This window comes from Anabrus simplex, chromosome 7, assembly GCF_040414725.1.
Source record: "Anabrus simplex isolate iqAnaSimp1 chromosome 7, ASM4041472v1, whole genome shotgun sequence".
NCBI classification, from domain to species: Eukaryota; Metazoa; Arthropoda; class Insecta; order Orthoptera; family Tettigoniidae; genus Anabrus; species Anabrus simplex.
The window spans coordinates 239,002,969-239,022,850 of record NC_090271.1 but is presented as its reverse complement, the minus strand read 5'-3'; the positions used below and the strand labels follow the sequence as shown (position 1 = coordinate 239,022,850).

At 48.0% G+C, this 19,882-nt stretch overlaps 37 non-coding genes across 37 annotated transcripts; all 37 read left to right on the top strand.

The window, feature by feature from the left end:
- Nucleotides 1–41: 41 nt before the first annotated feature.
- Nucleotides 42–114, top strand: TRNAK-CUU (transfer RNA lysine (anticodon CUU)). Its single transcript has one exon. It is a non-coding gene; the product is annotated as a tRNA-Lys (tRNA).
- Nucleotides 115–475: 361 nt separating this feature from the next.
- TRNAK-CUU (transfer RNA lysine (anticodon CUU)) lies at nt 476–548 on the top strand. Its single transcript has one exon. It is a non-coding gene; the product is annotated as a tRNA-Lys (tRNA).
- Nucleotides 549–764: 216 nt separating this feature from the next.
- Nucleotides 765–837, top strand: TRNAK-CUU (transfer RNA lysine (anticodon CUU)). The gene has a single exon. It is a non-coding gene; the product is annotated as a tRNA-Lys (tRNA).
- Nucleotides 838–909: 72 nt separating this feature from the next.
- TRNAK-CUU (transfer RNA lysine (anticodon CUU)) lies at nt 910–982 on the top strand. The gene has a single exon. It is a non-coding gene; the product is annotated as a tRNA-Lys (tRNA).
- A 1,375-nt stretch (nt 983–2,357) lies between these two features.
- TRNAK-CUU (transfer RNA lysine (anticodon CUU)) lies at nt 2,358–2,430 on the top strand. The gene has a single exon. It is a non-coding gene; the product is annotated as a tRNA-Lys (tRNA).
- A 506-nt stretch (nt 2,431–2,936) lies between these two features.
- Nucleotides 2,937–3,009, top strand: TRNAK-CUU (transfer RNA lysine (anticodon CUU)). Its single transcript has one exon. It is a non-coding gene; the product is annotated as a tRNA-Lys (tRNA).
- A 72-nt stretch (nt 3,010–3,081) lies between these two features.
- TRNAK-CUU (transfer RNA lysine (anticodon CUU)) lies at nt 3,082–3,154 on the top strand. Its single transcript has one exon. It is a non-coding gene; the product is annotated as a tRNA-Lys (tRNA).
- A 361-nt stretch (nt 3,155–3,515) lies between these two features.
- On the top strand, nt 3,516–3,588 carry TRNAK-CUU (transfer RNA lysine (anticodon CUU)). Its single transcript has one exon. It is a non-coding gene; the product is annotated as a tRNA-Lys (tRNA).
- A 72-nt stretch (nt 3,589–3,660) lies between these two features.
- On the top strand, nt 3,661–3,733 carry TRNAK-CUU (transfer RNA lysine (anticodon CUU)). Its single transcript has one exon. It is a non-coding gene; the product is annotated as a tRNA-Lys (tRNA).
- A 385-nt stretch (nt 3,734–4,118) lies between these two features.
- Nucleotides 4,119–4,191, top strand: TRNAK-CUU (transfer RNA lysine (anticodon CUU)). Its single transcript has one exon. It is a non-coding gene; the product is annotated as a tRNA-Lys (tRNA).
- A 651-nt stretch (nt 4,192–4,842) lies between these two features.
- Nucleotides 4,843–4,915, top strand: TRNAK-CUU (transfer RNA lysine (anticodon CUU)). The gene has a single exon. It is a non-coding gene; the product is annotated as a tRNA-Lys (tRNA).
- Nucleotides 4,916–4,987: 72 nt separating this feature from the next.
- Nucleotides 4,988–5,060, top strand: TRNAK-CUU (transfer RNA lysine (anticodon CUU)). Its single transcript has one exon. It is a non-coding gene; the product is annotated as a tRNA-Lys (tRNA).
- Nucleotides 5,061–5,132: 72 nt separating this feature from the next.
- Nucleotides 5,133–5,205, top strand: TRNAK-CUU (transfer RNA lysine (anticodon CUU)). Its single transcript has one exon. It is a non-coding gene; the product is annotated as a tRNA-Lys (tRNA).
- A 2,173-nt stretch (nt 5,206–7,378) lies between these two features.
- TRNAK-CUU (transfer RNA lysine (anticodon CUU)) lies at nt 7,379–7,451 on the top strand. The gene has a single exon. It is a non-coding gene; the product is annotated as a tRNA-Lys (tRNA).
- Nucleotides 7,452–7,523: 72 nt separating this feature from the next.
- TRNAK-CUU (transfer RNA lysine (anticodon CUU)) lies at nt 7,524–7,596 on the top strand. Its single transcript has one exon. It is a non-coding gene; the product is annotated as a tRNA-Lys (tRNA).
- Nucleotides 7,597–8,102: 506 nt separating this feature from the next.
- TRNAK-CUU (transfer RNA lysine (anticodon CUU)) lies at nt 8,103–8,175 on the top strand. Its single transcript has one exon. It is a non-coding gene; the product is annotated as a tRNA-Lys (tRNA).
- Nucleotides 8,176–8,681: 506 nt separating this feature from the next.
- TRNAK-CUU (transfer RNA lysine (anticodon CUU)) lies at nt 8,682–8,754 on the top strand. The gene has a single exon. It is a non-coding gene; the product is annotated as a tRNA-Lys (tRNA).
- A 216-nt stretch (nt 8,755–8,970) lies between these two features.
- On the top strand, nt 8,971–9,043 carry TRNAK-CUU (transfer RNA lysine (anticodon CUU)). Its single transcript has one exon. It is a non-coding gene; the product is annotated as a tRNA-Lys (tRNA).
- A 572-nt stretch (nt 9,044–9,615) lies between these two features.
- TRNAK-CUU (transfer RNA lysine (anticodon CUU)) lies at nt 9,616–9,688 on the top strand. Its single transcript has one exon. It is a non-coding gene; the product is annotated as a tRNA-Lys (tRNA).
- A 1,376-nt stretch (nt 9,689–11,064) lies between these two features.
- On the top strand, nt 11,065–11,137 carry TRNAK-CUU (transfer RNA lysine (anticodon CUU)). Its single transcript has one exon. It is a non-coding gene; the product is annotated as a tRNA-Lys (tRNA).
- Nucleotides 11,138–11,788: 651 nt separating this feature from the next.
- Nucleotides 11,789–11,861, top strand: TRNAK-CUU (transfer RNA lysine (anticodon CUU)). Its single transcript has one exon. It is a non-coding gene; the product is annotated as a tRNA-Lys (tRNA).
- A 72-nt stretch (nt 11,862–11,933) lies between these two features.
- Nucleotides 11,934–12,006, top strand: TRNAK-CUU (transfer RNA lysine (anticodon CUU)). Its single transcript has one exon. It is a non-coding gene; the product is annotated as a tRNA-Lys (tRNA).
- A 72-nt stretch (nt 12,007–12,078) lies between these two features.
- On the top strand, nt 12,079–12,151 carry TRNAK-CUU (transfer RNA lysine (anticodon CUU)). Its single transcript has one exon. It is a non-coding gene; the product is annotated as a tRNA-Lys (tRNA).
- A 1,108-nt stretch (nt 12,152–13,259) lies between these two features.
- On the top strand, nt 13,260–13,332 carry TRNAK-CUU (transfer RNA lysine (anticodon CUU)). The gene has a single exon. It is a non-coding gene; the product is annotated as a tRNA-Lys (tRNA).
- Nucleotides 13,333–13,838: 506 nt separating this feature from the next.
- TRNAK-CUU (transfer RNA lysine (anticodon CUU)) lies at nt 13,839–13,911 on the top strand. Its single transcript has one exon. It is a non-coding gene; the product is annotated as a tRNA-Lys (tRNA).
- A 746-nt stretch (nt 13,912–14,657) lies between these two features.
- Nucleotides 14,658–14,730, top strand: TRNAK-CUU (transfer RNA lysine (anticodon CUU)). The gene has a single exon. It is a non-coding gene; the product is annotated as a tRNA-Lys (tRNA).
- A 940-nt stretch (nt 14,731–15,670) lies between these two features.
- On the top strand, nt 15,671–15,743 carry TRNAK-CUU (transfer RNA lysine (anticodon CUU)). Its single transcript has one exon. It is a non-coding gene; the product is annotated as a tRNA-Lys (tRNA).
- Nucleotides 15,744–16,104: 361 nt separating this feature from the next.
- Nucleotides 16,105–16,177, top strand: TRNAK-CUU (transfer RNA lysine (anticodon CUU)). The gene has a single exon. It is a non-coding gene; the product is annotated as a tRNA-Lys (tRNA).
- A 72-nt stretch (nt 16,178–16,249) lies between these two features.
- On the top strand, nt 16,250–16,322 carry TRNAK-CUU (transfer RNA lysine (anticodon CUU)). The gene has a single exon. It is a non-coding gene; the product is annotated as a tRNA-Lys (tRNA).
- Nucleotides 16,323–16,467: 145 nt separating this feature from the next.
- Nucleotides 16,468–16,540, top strand: TRNAK-CUU (transfer RNA lysine (anticodon CUU)). The gene has a single exon. It is a non-coding gene; the product is annotated as a tRNA-Lys (tRNA).
- A 217-nt stretch (nt 16,541–16,757) lies between these two features.
- On the top strand, nt 16,758–16,830 carry TRNAK-CUU (transfer RNA lysine (anticodon CUU)). The gene has a single exon. It is a non-coding gene; the product is annotated as a tRNA-Lys (tRNA).
- Nucleotides 16,831–16,902: 72 nt separating this feature from the next.
- Nucleotides 16,903–16,975, top strand: TRNAK-CUU (transfer RNA lysine (anticodon CUU)). Its single transcript has one exon. It is a non-coding gene; the product is annotated as a tRNA-Lys (tRNA).
- A 72-nt stretch (nt 16,976–17,047) lies between these two features.
- On the top strand, nt 17,048–17,120 carry TRNAK-CUU (transfer RNA lysine (anticodon CUU)). The gene has a single exon. It is a non-coding gene; the product is annotated as a tRNA-Lys (tRNA).
- A 385-nt stretch (nt 17,121–17,505) lies between these two features.
- On the top strand, nt 17,506–17,578 carry TRNAK-CUU (transfer RNA lysine (anticodon CUU)). Its single transcript has one exon. It is a non-coding gene; the product is annotated as a tRNA-Lys (tRNA).
- A 1,789-nt stretch (nt 17,579–19,367) lies between these two features.
- On the top strand, nt 19,368–19,440 carry TRNAK-CUU (transfer RNA lysine (anticodon CUU)). The gene has a single exon. It is a non-coding gene; the product is annotated as a tRNA-Lys (tRNA).
- Nucleotides 19,441–19,512: 72 nt separating this feature from the next.
- Nucleotides 19,513–19,585, top strand: TRNAK-CUU (transfer RNA lysine (anticodon CUU)). Its single transcript has one exon. It is a non-coding gene; the product is annotated as a tRNA-Lys (tRNA).
- A 215-nt stretch (nt 19,586–19,800) lies between these two features.
- On the top strand, nt 19,801–19,873 carry TRNAK-CUU (transfer RNA lysine (anticodon CUU)). The gene has a single exon. It is a non-coding gene; the product is annotated as a tRNA-Lys (tRNA).
- Nucleotides 19,874–19,882: the final 9 nt, after the last annotated feature.

Sequence of the window (19,882 nt, the reverse complement as noted above, 5' to 3'; positions counted from 1 at the left end):
CTAACATGTTCTTAATCAGTAATCAATTCTGACCTTGCACAGCCCGGCTAGCTCAGTCGGTAGAGCATGAGACTCTTAATCTCAGGGTCGTGGGTTCGAGCCCCACGCTGGGCGAGTTTTTAGCACACATCTAATAGATGATCGCCTTACTAGTTCATAATAAGTAATCAAGACCGACATTCCACCGCCCGGCTAGCTCAGTCGGAAGGACATGTGGCTCTTAATCTCAGGGTCGTGGGGTCGACACACACGCTGGCCGATTTTGTCGCTGTCATCTAACACATGATCGCCTTACATGTTCTTAATAAGTAAACAAGACCTATGTTACACAGCCCGGCTAGCCCAGTCGGTAGAGCACGAGACTCATAATCTGAGGGACGTGAGTTCGACCACACGTTGTTCGACTTTTTTGCTCTCATCGAATATATGATCGCATTACATGTTCTAAATAATTAATCAATTCTGATATTGCACAGCCCGGCTAGCTCAGTAGGTAGAGCTTGAGACTCTTAATCTCAGGGTCGTGGGTTCGAGCCCCACGCTGGGCGAGTATTTTGCTCTCATCGAACAAATGATCGTCTTACATGTTCTTAATAAGTAAACAAGACCTATGTTACACAGCCCGGCTAGGCCAGTCGGTAGAGCACTAACCTCATAATCTCATGGACGTGAGTTCGACCACACGCTGTTCTATTTTTTCGCTCTCATCGAATACATGATCGTCTTACATGTTCTTAATAAGTAACCAATTCTGACGTTGCAGAGCCCGGGTAGCTCAGTCGGTAGAGCATGAGACTCTTAATCTCAAGGTCGTGGGTTCGAGCCCCACGCTGGGCGAGAATTCTGCTCTCATCGAACACATGATCGTCTTACATGTTCTTAATAAGTAATCAATTCTTACCTTGCACAGCCCGGCTAGCTCAGTCGGTAGAGAATGAGACTCTTAATCTCAGGGTCGTGGGTTCGAGCCCCACGCTGGGCGAGTTTTTCGCACACAGCTAATAGATGATCGCCTTACTAGTTCATAATAAGTAATCAAGACCGACATTCCATCGCCCGGCTAGCTCAGTCGGAAGGGCATGTGGCTCTTAATCTCAGGGTCGCGGGGTCGACACCCACGCTGGCCAATTTTGTCGCTGTCATCTAACACATGATCGCCTTACATGTTCTTAATAAGTAAACAGGACCTATGTTACACAGCCCGGCTAGCCCAGTCGGTAGAGCACGAGACTCATAATCTCAGGGACGTGAGTTCGACCACACGCTGTTCGAGTTTTTTGCTCTCATCGAATATATGATCGCATTACATGTTCTAAATAATTAATCAATTCTGATATTGCACAGCCCGGCTAGCTCAGTCGGCAGAGCATGAGACTCTTAATCTAAGGGTTGTGGGTTCGAGCCCCACGCTGGGCGAGAATATTGCTCTCATCGAACACATGATCGTCTTACATGTTCTTAATAAGTATTCTATACTGACCTTGCACAGCCCGGCTAGCTCAGTCGGTAGAGCACGAGACTCTTAATCTCAGGGTCGTGGGTTCGTGCCCCACGCAGGGCGGTTTTCTCGCCGTCATCTAACACATGATCTTTTTACATGTTTTTAATAAGTAAACAAGACCTATCTTACACAGCCAATCTAGCCCAGTCGGTAGAGCACGAGACTCATGATCTCAGGGACATGAGTTCGACCACACTCGTCGAATACATGATCGTCTTACATGTTCTTAATAAGTAACCAATTCTGAAATTGCGCAGCCCGGGTAGCTCAGTCGGTAGAGCATGAGACTCTTAATCTCAGGATCGTGGGTTCAAGCCAACGCTGGGCGAGAATGTTGCTGTCATCGAACACATAATCGTCTTACATGTTCTTAAAAAGTAATCAATTCTGACCGTGCAGAGCCCGGCTAGCTCAGTCGGTAGAGCATGAGACTCTTAATCGTGGGGTCGTGGGTTCGAGCCCCACGATGGGCGATTTTTCGCGCACAGCTAATAGATGATCGCCTTACATGTTCATATTAATTAATCAAGACCTACAACCCACCGCCGGGCTAGCTCAGTCGGTAGGGCATCAGGCTGTTAATGTCCTCAATAAGTAATCAATTCTGACATTGCACAGCCCGGCTAGCTCAGTCGGTAGAGCATGAAACACTTAACCCTCTACATGGTCGGCGTACATGATCTTAATAAGTAATCAAAACTGAAATTGCACCGCCCGGCTAGCTCAGTCGGTTGAGCATGATACTCTTAATCTCAGGATCGTGGGTTCGAGCCCCACGATGGGCGATTTTTCGCACACAGCTAATAGATGATCGCCTTACATGTTCATATTAATTAATCAAGACCTACAACCCACAGCCCGGCTAGCTCAGTCGGTAGAGCATGAGTCTCTTAACCTCAGGGTCGTGGGTTCGAGCCCCACGCTGGGCGAGTTTTTCGCACGCAGCTAACAGATGATCGTTTTACATGTTCATAATACGTAATCAAGACCTACATTCCACCGCCCGGCTAATTCAGTCGGTAGAGCATGAGTCTCTTAACCTCAGGCTCGAAGGTTGGAGCCTCACGCTGGGCGAGTTTTTCGCAGGAAGCTAATAGATGATCGTCTTACATGTTCATAATAAGTAATCAAGACCTACTATCCACCGCCCGGTTACCTCAGTCGGTACGGCATGAGGCTCTTAATCTCAGGGTCGTGGGTTCGACACCCACGCTGGCCTATTTTGTCGCTGTCATCTAACACATGATCGCCTTACATGTTCTTAATAAGTAAACAAGACCTATGTTACACAGCTCGCCTTGCCCAGTCGGTAGAGCACGCGACTCATAATCTCAGGGACGTGAGTTCGACCACACGCTGTTCTATTTTTTCGCTCTCATCGAATACATGATCGTCTTACATGTTCTTAATAAGTAACCAATTCTGACGTTGCAGAGCCCGGGTAGCTCAGTCGGTAGAGCATGAGACTCTTAATCTGAAGGTCGTGGGTTCGATCCCCACGCTGGGCGAGAATTCTGCTGTCATCGAACACATGATCGTCTTACATGTTCTTAATAAGTAATCAATTCTTACCTTGCACAGCCCGGCTAGCTCAGTCGCTAGAGCATGAGACTCTTAATCTCAGGGTCGTGGGTTCGAGCCCCACGCTGGGCGAGTTTTACGCACACAGCTAATAGATGATCGCCTTACTAGTTCATAATAAGTAATCAAGACCGACATTCCATCGCCCGGCTAGCTCAGTCGGAAGGGCATGTGGCTCTTAATCTCAGGGTCGCGGGGTCGACACCCACGCTGGCTAATTTTGTCGCTGTCATCTAACACATGATCGCCTTACATGTTCTTAATAAGTAAACAAGACCTATGTTACACAGCCCGGCTAGCCCAGTCGGTAGAGCACGACACTCATAATCTCAGGGACGTGAGTTCGACCACACGCTGTTCGAGTTTTTTGCTCTCATCTAATATATAATCGCATTACATGTTCTAAATAATTAATCAATTCTGATATTGCACAGCCCGGCTAGCTCAGTCGGTAGAGCATGAGACTCTTAATCTCAGGGTCGTGGGTTCGAGCCCCACGCTGGGCGAGAATATTGCTCTCATCGAACACATGATCGTCTTACATGTTCTTAATAAGTATTCTATACTGACCTTGCACAGCCCGGCTAGCTCAGTCGGTAGAGCATGAGACTCTTAATCTTAGGGGCGTGGGTTCGAGCCCCACGCTGGGCGAGTTTTTCGAACACAACTAACAGATTATCGCCTTACATGTTCATATAAATTAATCAAGACCTACAACCCACCGCCGGGCTAGCTCAGTCGGTAGGGCATCAGGCTGTTAATGTCCTTAATAAGTAATCAATTCTGACATTGCACAGCCCGGCTAGCTCAGTCGGTAGAGCATGAAACACTTAACCCTCTACATGGTCGGCTTACATGATCTTAATAAGTAATCAAAACTGAAATTGCACCGCCCGGCTAGCTCAGTCGGTTGACCATGATACTCTTAATCTCAGGATCGTGGGTTCGTGACTCACGCTTGGCGAATATTTTGCTCTCATCGAATACATGATCGTCTAACATGTTCTTAATCAGTAATCAATTCTGACCTTGCACAGCCCGGCTAGCTCAGTCGGTAGAGCATGAGACTCTTAATCTCAGGGTCGTGGGTTCGAGCCACACGCTGGGCGAGAATTTTGCTCTCATCGAACACAAGGTCGTCTTACATGTTTTTAATAAGTAATCTATTCTCACCTTGCACAGCCCGGCTAGCTCAGTCGGTAGAGCATGAGTCTCTTAACCTCAGGGTCGTGGGTTCGAGCCGCACGCTGGGCGATTTTTTCGCACACAGCTAACAGATGATTGTTTTACATGTTCATAATAAGTAATCAAGACCTACATCCCACCGCCCGGCTAATTGAGTCGGTAGGGCATGTGACCCTTAATCCCAGGCTCGAAGGTTGGAGCCTCACGCTGGGCGAGTTTTTCGCAGGAAGCTAATAGATGATCGTCTTACATGTTCATAATAAGTAATCAAGACCTACACTCCACCGCCCGGTTACCTCAGTCGGTACGGCATGAGGCTCTTAATCTCAGGGTCGTGGGTTCGACACCCACGCTGGGCGGTTTTCTCGCCGTCATCTAACACATGATCTTCTTACATGTTTTTAATAAGTAAACAAGACCTATGTTACACAGCCCGGCTAGCCCAGTCGGTAGAGCACGAGACTCATAATCTCAGGGACGTGAGTTCCGCCACACGCTGTTCGACTTTTTTGCTCTCATCGAATATATGATGGCATTATATGTTCTAAATAATTAATCAATTCTGATATTGCACAGCCCGGCTAGCTCAGTCGGTAGAGCATGAGACTCTTAATCTCAGGGTCGTGGGTTCGAGCCCCACGGTGGGCGACAATTTTGCTGTCATCGAACACATGATCGTCTTACATGTTCTTAATAAGTATTCTATACTGGACTTGCGCAGCCCGGCTAGCTCAGTCGGTAGAGCATGAGACTCTTAATCTCAGGGTCGTGGGTTCGAGCCCCACGCTGGGCGAGTATTTTGCTCTCATCGAACACATGATCGTCTTACATGTTCTTAATAAGTATTCTATACTGACCTTGCACAGCCCGGCTAGCTCAGTCGGTAGAGCATGAGACTCTTAATCTCAGGGTCGTGGGTTCGAGCCCCACGCTGGGCGAGTTTTTCGCACACAACTAATAGATGATCGTCTTACATGTTCATAATAAGTAATCAAGACCTTCATTCCACGTCCCGGCTAGCTCAGTCGGTAGGGCATGAGGCTCTTACTCTCAGGGTCGTGGGTTCGACAACAACGCCAGCCAATTTTGTCGCTGTCATCTAAGACATGATCGTCTTACATGTTCTTAATAAGTAAACAAGACCTATGTTACACAGCCCGGCTAGGCCGGTCGGTAGAGCACGAACCTCATAATCTCATGGACGTGAGTTCGCCCACACGCTGGACGAGTTTTTCGCTCTCATCGAATACATGATCGTCTTACATGTTCTTAATAAATAATCAATTCTCACATTGCACAGCCCGGCAAGCTCAGTCGGTACACCAATAGACTCTTAACCTCAGGGTCGTAGGTTCGAGCCCCTCGCAGGGCGAGAATTTTGCTCACATCGAACACATAATCGTTTTACATGTTCTTAATAAGTAGTCAATTCTGACCGTGCAGAGCCCGGTTAGCTCAGTCGGTAGAGCATGAGACTCTTAACCTCGGGGTCGTGGGTTCGAGCCCAACGATGGGCGGGTTTTTGGCACACAGGTAATAGATGATCGCCTTACATGTTCATATTACTTAATCAAGACCTACAACCCACCGCCGGGCTAGCTCAGTCGGTAGGGCATCAGGCTGTTAATGTCCTTAATAAGTAATCTATTCTGACCGTGCAGAGCCCGGATAGCTCAGTCGGTTGAGCATGAAACTCTCAACCCCCTACATGATCGGCTTATATGTTCTTAAAAAGTAATCAAAACCGACATTGTACCGCCCGGCTAGCTCAGTCGGTTCAGCATGAGACTCTTAATCTCAGGGTCGTGGGTTCAAGCCTCACGCTGGGCGAAAATTTTGCTCTCATCGAATACTTGATCGTCTAACATGTTCTTAATCAGTAATCAATTCTGACCTTGCCCAGCCCTGCTAGCTCAGTCGGTAGAGCACGAGACTCTTAATCTCAGGGTCGTGGGTTCGTGCCCCACGCACGGCAGTTTTCTCGCCGTCATCTAACACATGATCTTCTTAGATGTTTTTAATAAGTAAACAAGACCTATCTTACACAGCCAATCTAGCCCAGTCGGTAGAGCACGAGACTCATGATCTCAGGGACATGAGTTCGACCACACTCGTCGAATACATGATCGTCTTACATGTTCTTAATAAGTAACCAATTCTGACATTGCGCAGCCCGGGTAGCTCAGTCGGTAGAGCATGAGACTCTTAATCTCAGGGTCGTGGGTTCAAGCCAACGCTGGGCGAGAATGTTGCTCTCATCGAACACATAATCGTCTTACATGTTCTTAATAAGTAATCAATTCTGACCGTGCAGAGCCCGGCTAGCTCAGTCGGTAGAGAATGAGACTCTTAACATTTGGGTCGTGGGTTCGTGCCCCACGATGGGCGATTTTTCGCACACAGGTAATAGATAATCGCCTTACATGTTCATATTAATTAATCGAGACCTACAACCCACCGCCGGGCTTGCTCAGTCGGTAGGGCATCAGGCTGTTAATGTCCTTAATAAGTAATCAATTCTGACCTTGCACAGCCCGGCTAGCTCAGTCGGTAGAGCATGAGACTCTTAACCTCAGGGTCGTGGGTTCGAGCCGCACGCTGGGCGAGTTTTTCGCACACAGCTAACAGATGATTGTTTTACATGTTCATAATAAGTAATCAAGACCTACATCCCACCGCCCGGCTAATTCAGTCGGTAGGGCATGTGACCCTTAATCCCAGGCTCGAAGGTTGGAGCCTCACGCTGGGCGAGTTTTTCGCAGGAAGCTAATAGATGATCGTCTTACATGTTCATAATAAGTAATCAAGACCTACATTCCACCGCCCGGTTACCTCAGTCGGTACGGCATGAGGCTCTTAATCTCAGGGTCGTGGGTTCGACACCCACGCTGGGCGGTTTTCTCGCCGTCATCTAACACATGATCTTCTTACATGTTTTTAATAAGTAAACAAGACCTATGTTACACAGCCCGGCTAGCCCAGTCGGTAGAGCACGAGACTCATAATCTCCGGGACGTGAGTTCCACCACACGCTGTTCGACTTTTTTGCTCTCATCGAATATATGATCGCATTACATGTTCTAAATAATTAATCAATTCTGATATTGCACAGCCCGGCTAGCTCAGTCGGTAGAGCATGAGACTCTTCATCTCAGGGTCGTGGGTTCGAGCCCCACGCTGGGCGAGAATTTTGCTCTTATCGAACACATGATCGTCTTACATGTTCTTAATAAGTATTCTATACTGGCCTTGCACAGCCCGGCTAGCTCAGTCGGTAGAGCATGAGACTCTTAATCTCAGGGTCGTGGGTTCGAGCCCCACGCTGGGCGAGTTTTTCGCACACTGCTAATAGTTGATCGCCTTACTAGTTCATAATAAGTAATCAAGACCGACATTCCATCGCCTGGCTAGCTCAGTCGGAGGGACATGTGGCTCTTAATCTCAGGGTCGTGGGGTCGACACCCACGCTGGCCAATTTTGTCGCTGTCATCTAACACATGATCGCCTTACATGTTCTTAATATGTAAACAAGACCTATGTTACACAGCCCGGCTAGCCCAGTCGGTAGAGCACGAGACTCATAATCTCAGGGACGTGAATTCGACCACACGCTGTTCGACTTTTTTGCTCTCATCGAATATATGATCGCATTACATGTTCTAAATAATTAATCAATTCTGATGTTGCACAGCCCGGCTAGCTCAGTCGGTAGACCATGGGACTCTTAATCTCAGGGTCGTGGGTTCGAGCCCAACGCTGGGCGAGAATTTTGCTCTCATCGGACACATGATCGTCTTACATGTTCTTAATAAGTATTCTATACTGGCCTTGCACAGCCCGGCTAGCTCAGTCGGTAGAGCATGAGACTCTTAATCTCAGGGTCGTGGGTTCGAGCCCCACGCTGGGCGAGTTTTTCGCACACAACTAGTAGATGATCGTCTTACATGTTCATAATAAGTAATCAAGACCTTCATTCCAGCTCTCGGCTAGCTCAGTCGGTAGGGCATGAGGCTCTTTCTCTCAGGGTCGTGGGTTCGAGCCCAACGCTGGGCGAGTTTTACGCACACAGCTAATAGATGATCGCCTTACTAGTTCATAATAAGTAATCAAGACCGACATTCCACCGCCCGGCTAGCTCAGTCGGAAGGGCATGTGGCTCTTAATCTCAGGGTCGCGGGGTCGACACCCACGCTGGCTAATTTTGTCGCTGTCATCTAACACATGATCGCCTTACATGTTCTTAATAAGTAAACAAGACCTATGTTACACAGCCCGGCTAGCCCAGTCGGTAGAGCACGAGACTCATAATCTGAGGGACGTGAGTTCGACCACACGCTGTTCGACTTTTTTGCTCTCATCGAATATATGATCGCATTACATGTTCTAAATAATTAATCAATTCTGATGTTGCACAGCCCGGCTAGCTCAGTAGGTAGAGCTTGAGACTCTTAATCACAGGGTCGTGGGTTCGAGCCCCACGCTGGGCGAGTATTTTGCTCTCATCGAACAAATGATCGTCTTACATGTTCTTAATAAGTAAACAAGACCTATGTTACACAGCCCGGCTAGGCCAGTCGGTAGAGCACTAACCTCATAATCTCATGGACGTGAGTTCGACCACACGCTGTTCTATTTTTTCGCTCTCATCTAATACATGATCGTCTTACATGTTCTTAATAAGTAACCAATTCTGACGTTGCAGAGCCCGGGTAGCTCAGTCGGTAGAGCATGAGACTCTTAATCTCAAGGTCGTGGGTTCGAGCCCCACGCTGGGCGAGAATTCTGCTCTCATCGAACACATGATCGTCTTACATGTTCTTAATCATCATCATCATCATCTGTTTACCCTCCAGGTTCGGTTTTTCCCTCGGACTTAGCGAGGGATCCCACCTCTACCGCCTCAGGGGCAGTGTCCTGGAGCTTCAGACTCTTGGTCGGGGGATACAACTGGGGAGTATGACCGGTACCTCGCCCAGGCGGCCTCACCTGCTATGCTGAACAGGGGCCTTGTGGAGGGATGGGAAGATTGGAAGGGATAGGCAAGGAAGAGGGAAGGAAGCGGCCGTGGCCTTAAGTTAGGTACCATCCCGGCATTCGCCTGGAGGAGAAGTGGGAAACCACGGAAAACCACTTCCAGGATGGCTGAGGTGGGAATCGAACCCATCTCTACTCAGTTGACCTCCCGAGGCTGAGTGGACCCCGTTCCAGCCCTCGTACCACTTTTCAAATTTCGTGGCAGAGCCGGGAATCGAACCCGGACCTCCGGGGGTGGCAGCTAAGCACGCTAACCACTACACCACAGAGGCGGACACATGTTCTTAATAAGTAATCAATTCTTACCTTGCACAGCCCGGCTAGCTCAGTCGGTAGAGCATGAGACTCTTAATCTCAGGGTCGTGGGTTCGAGCCCCACTCTGGGCGAGTTTTTCGCACACAGCTAATAGATGATCGCCTTACTAGTTCATAATAAGTAATCAAGACCGACATTCCATCGCCCGGCTAGCTCAGTCGGAAGGGCATGTGGCTCTTAATCTCAGGGTCGCGGGGTCGACACCCACGCTGGCCAATTTTGTCGCTGTCATCTAACACATGATCGCCTTACATGTTCTTAATAAGTAAACAGGACCTATGTTACACAGCCCGGCTAGCCCAGTCGGTAGAGCACGAGACTCATAATCTCAGGGACGTGAGTTCGACCACACGCTGTTCGAGTTTTTTGCTCTCATCGAATATATGATCGCATTACATGTTCTAAATAATTAATCAATTCTGATATTGCACAGCCCGTCTAGCTCAGTCGGCAGAGCATGAGACTCTTAATCTAAGGGTTGTGGGTTCGAGCCCCACGCTGGGCGAGAATATTGCTCTCATCGAACACATGATCGTCTTACATGTTCTTAATAAGTATTCTATACTGACCTTGCACAGCCCGGCTAGCTCAGTCGGTAGAGCACGAGACTCTTAATCTCAGGGTCGTGGGTTCGTGCCCCACGCAGGGCGGTTTTCTCGCCGTCATCTAACACATGATCTTCTTACATGTTTTTAATAAGTAAACAAGACCTATCTTACACAGCCAATCTAGCCCAGTCGGTAGAGCACGAGACTCATGATCTCAGGGACATGAGTTCGACCACACTCGTCGAATACATGATCGTCTTACATGTTCTTAATAAGTAACCAATTCTGAAATTGCGCAGCCCGGGTAGCTCAGTCGGTAGAGCATGAGACTCTTAATCTCAGGATCGTGGGTTCAAGCCAACGCTGGGCGAGAATGTTGCTGTCATCGAACACATAATCGTCTTACATGTTCTTAAAAAGTAATCAATTCTGACCGTGCAGAGCCCGGCTAGCTCAGTCGGTAGAGCATGAGACTCTTAATCGTGGGGTCGTGGGTTCGAGCCCCACGATGGGCGATTTTTCGCGCACATCTAATAGATGATCGCCTTACATGTTCATATTAATTAATCAAGACCTACAACCCACCGCCGGGCTAGCTCAGTCGGTAGGGCATCAGGCTGTTAATGTCCTTAATAAGTAATCAATTCTGACATTGCACAGCCCGGCTAGCTCAGTCGGTAGAGCATGAAACGCTTAACCCTCTACATGGTCGGCTTACATGATCTTAATAAGTAATCAAAACTGAAATTGCACCGCCCGGCTAGCTCAGTCGGTTGACCATGATACTCTTAATCTCAGGATCGTGGGTTCGTGACTCACGCTTGGCGAATATTTTGCTCTCATCGAATACATGATCGTCTAACATGTTCTTAATCAGTAATCAATTCTGACCTTGCACAGCCCGGCTAGCTCAGTCGGTAGAGCATGAGACTCTTAATCTCAGGGTCGTGGGTTCGAGCCACACGCTGGGCGAGAATTTTGCTCTCATCGAACACAAGGTCGTCTTACATGTTTTTAATAAGTAATCTATTCTGACCTTGCACAGCCCGGCTAGCTCAGTCGGTAGAGCATGAGTCTCTTAACCTCAGGGTCGTGGGTTCGAGCCGCACGCTGGGCGATTTTTTCGCACACAGCTAACAGATGATTGTTTTACATGTTCATAATAAGTAATCAAGACCTACATCCCACCGCCCGGCTAATTGAGTCGGTAGGGCATGTGACCCTTAATCCCAGGCTCGAAGGTTGGAGCCTCACGCTGGGCGAGTTTTTCGCAGGAAGCTAATAGATGATCGTCTTACATGTTCATAATAAGTAATCAAGACCTACATTCCACCGCCCGGTTACCTCAGTCGGTACGGCATGAGGCTCTTAATCTCAGGGTCGTGGGTTCGACACCCACGCTGGGCGGTTTTCTCGCCGTCATCTAACACATGATCTTCTTACATGTTTTTAATAAGTAAACAAGACCTATGTTACACAGCCCGGTTAGCCCAGTCGGTAGAGCACGAGACTCATAATCTCAGGGACGTGAGTTCCGCCACACGGTGTTCGACTTTTTTGCTCTCATCGAATATATGATGGCATTATATGTTCTAAATAATTAATCAATTCTGATATTGCACAGCCCGGCTAGCTCAGTCGGTAGAGCATGAGACTCTTAATCTCAGGGTCGTGGGTTCGTGCCCCACGCTGGGCGAGAATTTTGCTGTCATCGAACACATGATCGTCTTACATGTTCTTAATAAGTATTCTATACTGGCCTTGCGCAGCCCGGCTAGCTCAGTCGGTAGAGCATGAGACTCTTAATCTCAGGGTCGTGGGTTCGAGCCCCACGCTGGGCGAGTATTTTGCTCTCATCGAACACATGATCGTCTTACATGTTCTTAATAAGTATTCTATACAGACCTTGCACAGCCCGGCTAGCTCAGTCGGTAGAGCATGAGACTCTTAATCTCAGGGTCGTGGGTTCGAGCCCCACGCTGGGCGAGTTTTTCGCACACAACCCATAGATGATCGTCTTACATGTTCATAATAAGTAATCAAGACCTTCATTCCACGTCCCGGCTAGCTCAGTCGGTAGGGCATGAGGCTCTTACTCTCAGGGTCGTGGGTTCGACAATTACGCCAGCCAATTTTGTCGCTGTCATCTAAGACATGATCGTCTTACATGTTCTTAATAAGTAAACAAGACCTATGTTACACAGCCCGGCTAGGCCGGTCGGTAGAGCACGAACCTCATAATCTCATGGACGTGAGTTCGACCACACGCTGGACGAGTTTTTCGCTCTCATCGAATACATGGTCGTCTTACATGTTCTTAATAAATAATCAATTCTCACATTGCACAGCCCGGCAAGCTCAGTCGGTACACCAATAGACTCTTAACCTCAGGGTCGTAGGTTCGAGCCCCTCGCAGGGCGAGAATTTTGCTCACATCGAACACATAATCGTTTTACATGTTCTTAATAAGTAGTCAATTCTGACCGTGCAGAGCCCGGTTAGCTCAGTCGGTAGAGCATGAGACTCTTAACCTCGGGGTCGTGGGTTCGAGCCCAACGATGGGCGAGTTTTTGGCACACAGGTAATAGATGATCGCCTTACATGTTCATATTACTTAATCAAGACCTACAACCCACCGCCGGGCTAGCTCAGTCGGTAGGGCATCAGGCTGTTAATGTCCTTAATATGTAATCAATTCTGACCGTGCAGAGCCCGGATAGCTCAGTCGGTTGAGCATGAAACTCTCAACCCCCTACATGATCGGCTTATATGTTCTTAAAAAGTAATCAAAACCGACATTGTACCGCCCGGCCAGCTCAGTCGGTTCAGCATGAGACTCTTAATCTCAGGGTCGTGGGTTCAAGCCTCACGCTGGGCGAGTATTTTGCTCTCATCGAACACATGATCGTCTTACATGTTCTTAATAAGTATTCTATACAGACCTTGCACAGCCCGGCTAGCTCAGTCGGTAGAGCATGAGACTCTTAATCTTGGGGTCGTGGGTTCGAGCCCAACGATGGGCGATTTTTCGCACACAGCTAATAGATGATCGCCTTACATGTTCATATTAATTAATCAAGACCTACAACCCACAGCCCGGCTAGCTCAGTCGGTAGAGCATGAGACTCTTAATCTCAGGGTCGTGGGTTCGAGCCCCTCGCTGGGCGAGTTTTTCGCACACTGCTAATAGATGATCGCCTTACTAGTTCATAATAAGTAATCAAGACCGACATTCCATCGCCTGGCTAGCTCAGTCGGAAGGACATGTGGCTCTTAATCTCAGGGTCGTGGGGTCGACACCCACGCTGGCCAATTTTGTCGCTGTCATCTAACACATGATCGCCTTACATGTTCTTAATAAGTAAACAAGACCTATGTTACACAGCCCGGCTAGCCCAGTCGGTAGAGCACGAGACTCATAATCTCAGGGACGTGAGTTCGACCACACGCTGTTCGACTTTTTTGCTCTCATCGAATATATGATCGCATTACATGTTCTAAATAATTAATCAATTCTGATGTTGCACAGCCCGGCTAGCTCAGTCGGTAGAGCATGGGACTCTTAATCTCAGGGTCGTGGGTTCGAGCCCAACGCTGGGCGAGAATTTTGCTCTCATCGGACACATGATCGTCTTACATGTTCTTAATAAGTATTCTATACTGGCCTTGCACAGCCCGGCTAGCTCAGTCGGTAGAGCATGAGACTCTTAATCTCAGGGTCGTGGGTTCGAGCCCCACGCTGGGCGAGTTTTTCGCACACAACTAGTAGATGATCGTCTTACATGTTCATAATAAGTAATCAAGACCTTCATTCCAGCTCTCGGCTAGCTCAGTCGGTAGGGCATGAGGCTCTTTCTCTCAGGGTCGTGGGTTCGAGCCCCACGCTGGGCGAGTTTTACGCACACAGCTAATAGATGATCGCCTTACTAGTTCATAATAAGTAATCAAGACCGACATTCCATCGCCCGGCTAGCTCAGTCGGAAGGGCATGTGGCTCTTAATCTCAGGGTCGCGGGGTCGACACCCACGCTGGCTAATTTTGTCGCTGTCATCTAACACATGATCGCCTTACATGTTCTTAATAAGTAAACAAGACCTATGTTACACAGCCCGGCTAGCCCAGTCGGTAGAGCACGAGACTCATAATCTCAGGGACGTGAGTTCGACCACACGCTGTTCGAGTTTTTTGCTCTCATCGAATATATGATCGCATTACATGTTCTAAATAATTAATCAATTCTGACCGTGCAGAGCCCGGCTAGCTCAGTCGGTAGAGCATGAAACTCTTAACCCTCTACATGGTCGGCTTACATGATCTTAATAAGTAATCAAAACTGAAATTCCACCGCCCGGCTAGCTCAGTCGGTTGACCATGATACTCTTAATCTCAGGATCGTGGGTTCGAGACTCACGCTGGACGAAAATTTTGATCTCATCGAATACATGATCGTCTAACATGTTCTTAATCAGTAATCAATTCTGACCTTGCACAGCCCGGCTAGCTCAGTCGGTAGAGCATGAGACTCTTAATCTCAGGGTCGTGGGTTCGAGCCCCACGCTGGGCGAGAATTTTGCTCTCATCGAACACAAGGTCGTCTTACATGTTTTTAATAAGTAATCTATTCTGACCTTGCACAGCCCGGCTAGCTCAGTCGGTAGAGCATGAGACTCTTAATCTTGGGGTCGTGGGTTCGAGCCCAACGATGGGCGATTTTTCGCACACAGCTAATAGATGATCGCCTTACATGTTCATATTAATTAATCAAGACCTACAACCCACAGCCCGGCTAGCTCAGTCGGTAGAGCATGAGTCTCTTAACCTCAGGGTCGTGTGTTCGAGCCCCACGCTGGGCGAGTTTTTCGCACACAGCTAACAGATTATCGTTTTACATGTTCATAATACGTAATCAAGACCTACATTCCACCGCCCGGCTAATTCAGTCGGTAGAGCATGAGTCTCTTAACCTCAGGCTCTAAGGTTGGAGCCTCACGCTGGGCGAGTTTTTCGCAGGAAGCTAATAGATGATCGTCTTACATGTTCATAATAAGTAATCAAGACCTACTATCCACCGCCCGGTTACCTCAGTCGGTACGGCATGAGGCTCTTAATCTCAGGGTCGTGGGTTCGACACCCACGCTGGCCTATTTTGTCGCTGTCATCTAACACATGATCGCCTTACATGTTCTTAATAAGTAAACAAGACCTATGTTACACAGCTCGCCTTGCCCAGTCGGTAGAGCACGCGACTCATAATCTCAGGGACGTGAGTTCGACCACACGCTGTTCTATTTTTTCGCTCTCATCGAATACATGATCGTCTTACATGTTCTTAATAAGTAACCAATTCTGACGTTGCAGAGCCCGGGTAGCTCAGTCGGTAGAGCATGAGACTCTTAATCTGAAGGTCGTGGGTTCGATCCCCACGCTGGTTGGGAATTCTGCTGTCATCGAACACATGATCGTCTTACATGTTCTTAATAAGTAATCAATTCTCACCTTGCACAGCCCGGCTAGCTCAGTCGGTAGAGCATGAGACTCTTAATCTCAGGGTCGTGGGTTCGAGCTCCACGCTGGGCGAGTTTTACGCACACAGCTAATAGATGATCGTCTTACATGTTCATAATAAGTAATCAAGACCGACATTCCATCGCCCGGCTAGCTCAGTCGGAAGGGCATGTGGCTCTTAATCTCAGGGTCGCGGGGTCGACACCCACGCTGGCTAATTTTGTCGCTGTCATCTAACACATGATCGCCTTACATGTTCTTAATTAGTAAACAAGACCTATGTTACACAGCCCGGCTAGCCCAGTCGGTAGAGCACGACACTCATAATCTCAGGGACGAGAGTTCGACCACACGCTGTTCGAGTTTTTTGCTCTCATCTAATATATAATCGCATTACATGTTCTAAATAATTAATCAATTCTGATATTGCACAGCCCGGCTAGCTCAGTCGGTAGAGCATGAGACTCTTAATCTCAGGGTCGTGGGTTCGAGCCCCACGCTGGGCGAGAATATTGCTCTCATCGAACACATGATCGTCTTACATGTTCTTAATAAGTATTCTATACTGACCTTGCACAGCCCGGCTAGCTCAGTCGGTAGAGCATGAGACTCTTAATCTCAGGGTCGTGGGTTCGAGCCCCACGCTGGGCGAGTTTTTCGAACACAACTAACAGATTATCGCCTTACATGTTCATATAAATTAATCAAGACGTACAACCCACCACCGGGCTAGCTCAGTCGGTAGGGCATCAGGCTGTTAATGTCCTTAATAAGTAATCAATTCTGACCTTGCACAGCCCGGCAAGCTCAGTCGGTAGAGCATGAGACTCTTAATCTCAGGGTCGTGGGTTCGAGCCCCACGCTGGGCGAGTTTTTCGCACACAACTAATAGATGATCGTCTTACATGTTCATAATAAGTAATCAAGACCTTCATTCCACCTCCCGGCTAGCTCAGTCGGTAGGGCATGAGGCTCTTACTCTCAGGGTCGTGGGTTCGACAACCACGCCAGACAATTTTGTCGCTGTCATCTAAGACATGATCGTCTTACATGTTCTTAATAAGTAACCAATTCTGACGTTGCAGAGCCCGGGTAGCTCAGTCGGTAGAGCATGAGACTCTTAATCTGAAGGTCGTGGGTTCGATCCCCACGCTGGGCGGGAATTCTGCTGTCATCGAACACATGATCGTCTTACATGTTCTTAATAAGTAATCAATTCTCACCTTGCACAGCCCGGCTAGCTCAGTCGGTAGAGCATGAGACTCTTAATCTCAGGGTCGTGGGTTCGAGCCCCACGCTGGGCGAGAATATTGCTCTCATCGAACACATGATCGTCTTACATGTTCTTAATAAGTATTCTATACTGACCTTGCACAGCCCGGCTAGCTCAGTCGGTAGAGCATGAGACTCTTAATCTCAGGGTCGTGGGTTCGAGCCCTACGCTGGGCGAGTTTTTCGAACACAACTAACAGATTATCGCCTTACATATTCATATTAATTAATCAAGACCTACAACCCACCGCCGGGCTAGCTCAGTCGGTAGGGCATCAGGCTGTTAATGTCCTTAATAAGTAATCAATTCTGACCGTGCAGAGCCCGGCTAGCTCAGTCGGTAGAGCATTAAACTCTTAACCCTCTACATGGTCGGCTTACATGATCTTAATAAGTAATCAAAACTGAAATTGCACCGCCCGGCTAGCTCATTCGGTTGAGCATGATACCCTTAATCTCAAGATCGTGGGTTCGAGACTCACGCTGGACGAAAATTTTGCTCTCATCGAATACATGATCGTCTAACATGTTCTTAATCAGTAATCAATTCTGACCTTGCACAGCCCGGCTAGCTCAGTCGGTAGAGCATGAGACTCTTAATCTCAGGGTCGTGGGTTCGAGCCCCACGCTGGGCGAGTTTTTCGCACACAACTAATAGATGATCGTCTTACATGTTCATAATAAGTAATCAAGTCCTTCATTCCACCTCCCGGCTAGCTCAGTCGGTAGGGCATGAGGCTCTTACTCTCAGGGTCGTGGGTTCGACAACCACGCCAGACAATTTTGTCGCTGTCATCTAAGACATGATCGTCTTACATGTTCTTAATAAGTAAACAAGACCTATGTTACACAGCCCGTCTAGGCCAGTCGGTAGAGCACGAACCTCATAATCTCATGGACGTGAGTTCGACCACACGCTGGACGATTTTTTCGCTCTCATCGAATACATGATCGTCTTACATGTTCCTAATAAGTAATCAATTCTCACATTGCACAGCCCGGCAAGCTCAGTCGGTACAGCATGAGACTCTTAACCTCAGGATCGTGGGTTCGAGCCCCTCGCAGGGCGAGAATTTTGCTCACATCGAACACATAATCGTTTTACATGTTCTTAATAAGTAGTCAATTCTGACCGTGCAGAGCCCGGTTAGCTCAGTCGGTAGAGCATGAGACTCTTAACCTCGGGTTCGTGGGTTCGAGCCCAACGATCGGAGAGTTTTTGGCACACAGGTAATAGATGATCGCCTTACATGTTCATATTAATTAATCAAGACCTACAACCCACCGCCCGGCTAGCTCAGTCGGCTCAGCATGAGACTCTTAACCTCAGGGTCGTGGGTTCAAGACTGACGCTGGGCGAAAATTTTGCTCTCATCGAATACTTGATCGTCTAACATGTTCTTAATCAGTAATCAATTCTGACCTTGCCCAGCCCTGCTAGCTCAGACGGTAGAGCACGAGACTCTTAATCTCAGGGTCATGTGTTCGTGCCCCACGCACGGCAGTTTTCTCGCCGTCATCTAACACATGATCTTCTTACATGTTTTTAATAAGTAAACAAGACCTATCTTACACAGCCAATCTAGCCCAGTCGGTAGAGCACGAGACTCATGATCTCAGGGACATGATTTCGAACACACTCGTCGAATACATGATCGTCTTACAAGTTCTTAATAAGTAACCAATTCTGACCTTTCACAGCCCGGCTAGCTCAGTCGGTAGTGCATGAGACTCTTAATCTCATGGTCGTGGGCTCGAGCCACACGCTGGGCGAGAATTTTGCTCTCATCGAACACAAGGTCGTCTTACATGTTTTTAATAAGTAATCTATTCTGACCTTGCACAGCCCGGCTAGCTCAGTCGGTAGAGCATGAGTCTCTTAACCTCAGGGTCGTGGGTTCGAGAAGCACGCTGTTCGATTTTTTCGCACACAGCTAACAGATGATTGTTTTACATGTTCATAATAAGTAATCAAGACCTACATCCCACCGCCCGGCTAATTGAGTCGGTAGGGCATTTGACCCTTAATCCCAGGCTCGAAGGTTGGAGCCTCACGCTGGGCGAGTTTTTCGCAGGAAGCTAATAGATGATCGTCTTACATGTTCATAATAAGTAATCAAGACCTACACTCCACCGCCCGGTTACCTCAGTCGGTACGGCATGAGGCTCTTAATCTCTGGGTCGTGGGTTCGACACCCACGCTGGGCGGTTTTCTCGCCGTCATCTAACACATGATCTTCTTACATGTTTTTAATAAGTAAACAAGACCTATGTTACACAGCCCGGCTAGCCCAGTCGGTAGAGCACGAGACTCATAATCTCAGGGACGTGAGTTCCACCACACGCTGTTCGACTTTTTTGCTCTCATCGAATATATGATCGCATTACATGTTCTAAATAATTAATCAATTCTGATATTGCACAGCCCGGCTAGCTCAGTCGGTAGACCATGAGACTCTTAATCTCAGGGTCGTGGGTTCGAGCCCCACGCTGGGCGAGAATTTTGCTGTCATCGAACACATGATCGTCTTACATGTTCTTAATAAGTATTCTATACTGGCCTTGCGCAGCCCGGCTAGCTCAGTCGGTAGAGCATGAGACTCTTAATCTCAGGGTCGTGGGTTCGAGCCCCACGCTGGGCGAGTTTTCGCACACAGCTAATAGATGATCGCCTTACTAGTTCATAATAAGTAATCAAGACCGACATTCCAGCTCTCGGCTAGCTCAGTCGGTAGGGCATGAGGCTCTTACTCTCAGGGTCGTGGGTTCGACCACACGCTGTTCGACTTTTTTGCTCTCATCGAATATATGATCGCATTACATGTTCTAAATAATTAATCAATTGTGATATTGCACAGCCCGGCTAGCTCAGTCGGTAGAGCATGAGACTCTTTATCTCAGGGTCGTGGGTTCGGGCCCCACGCTGGGCGAGAATTTTG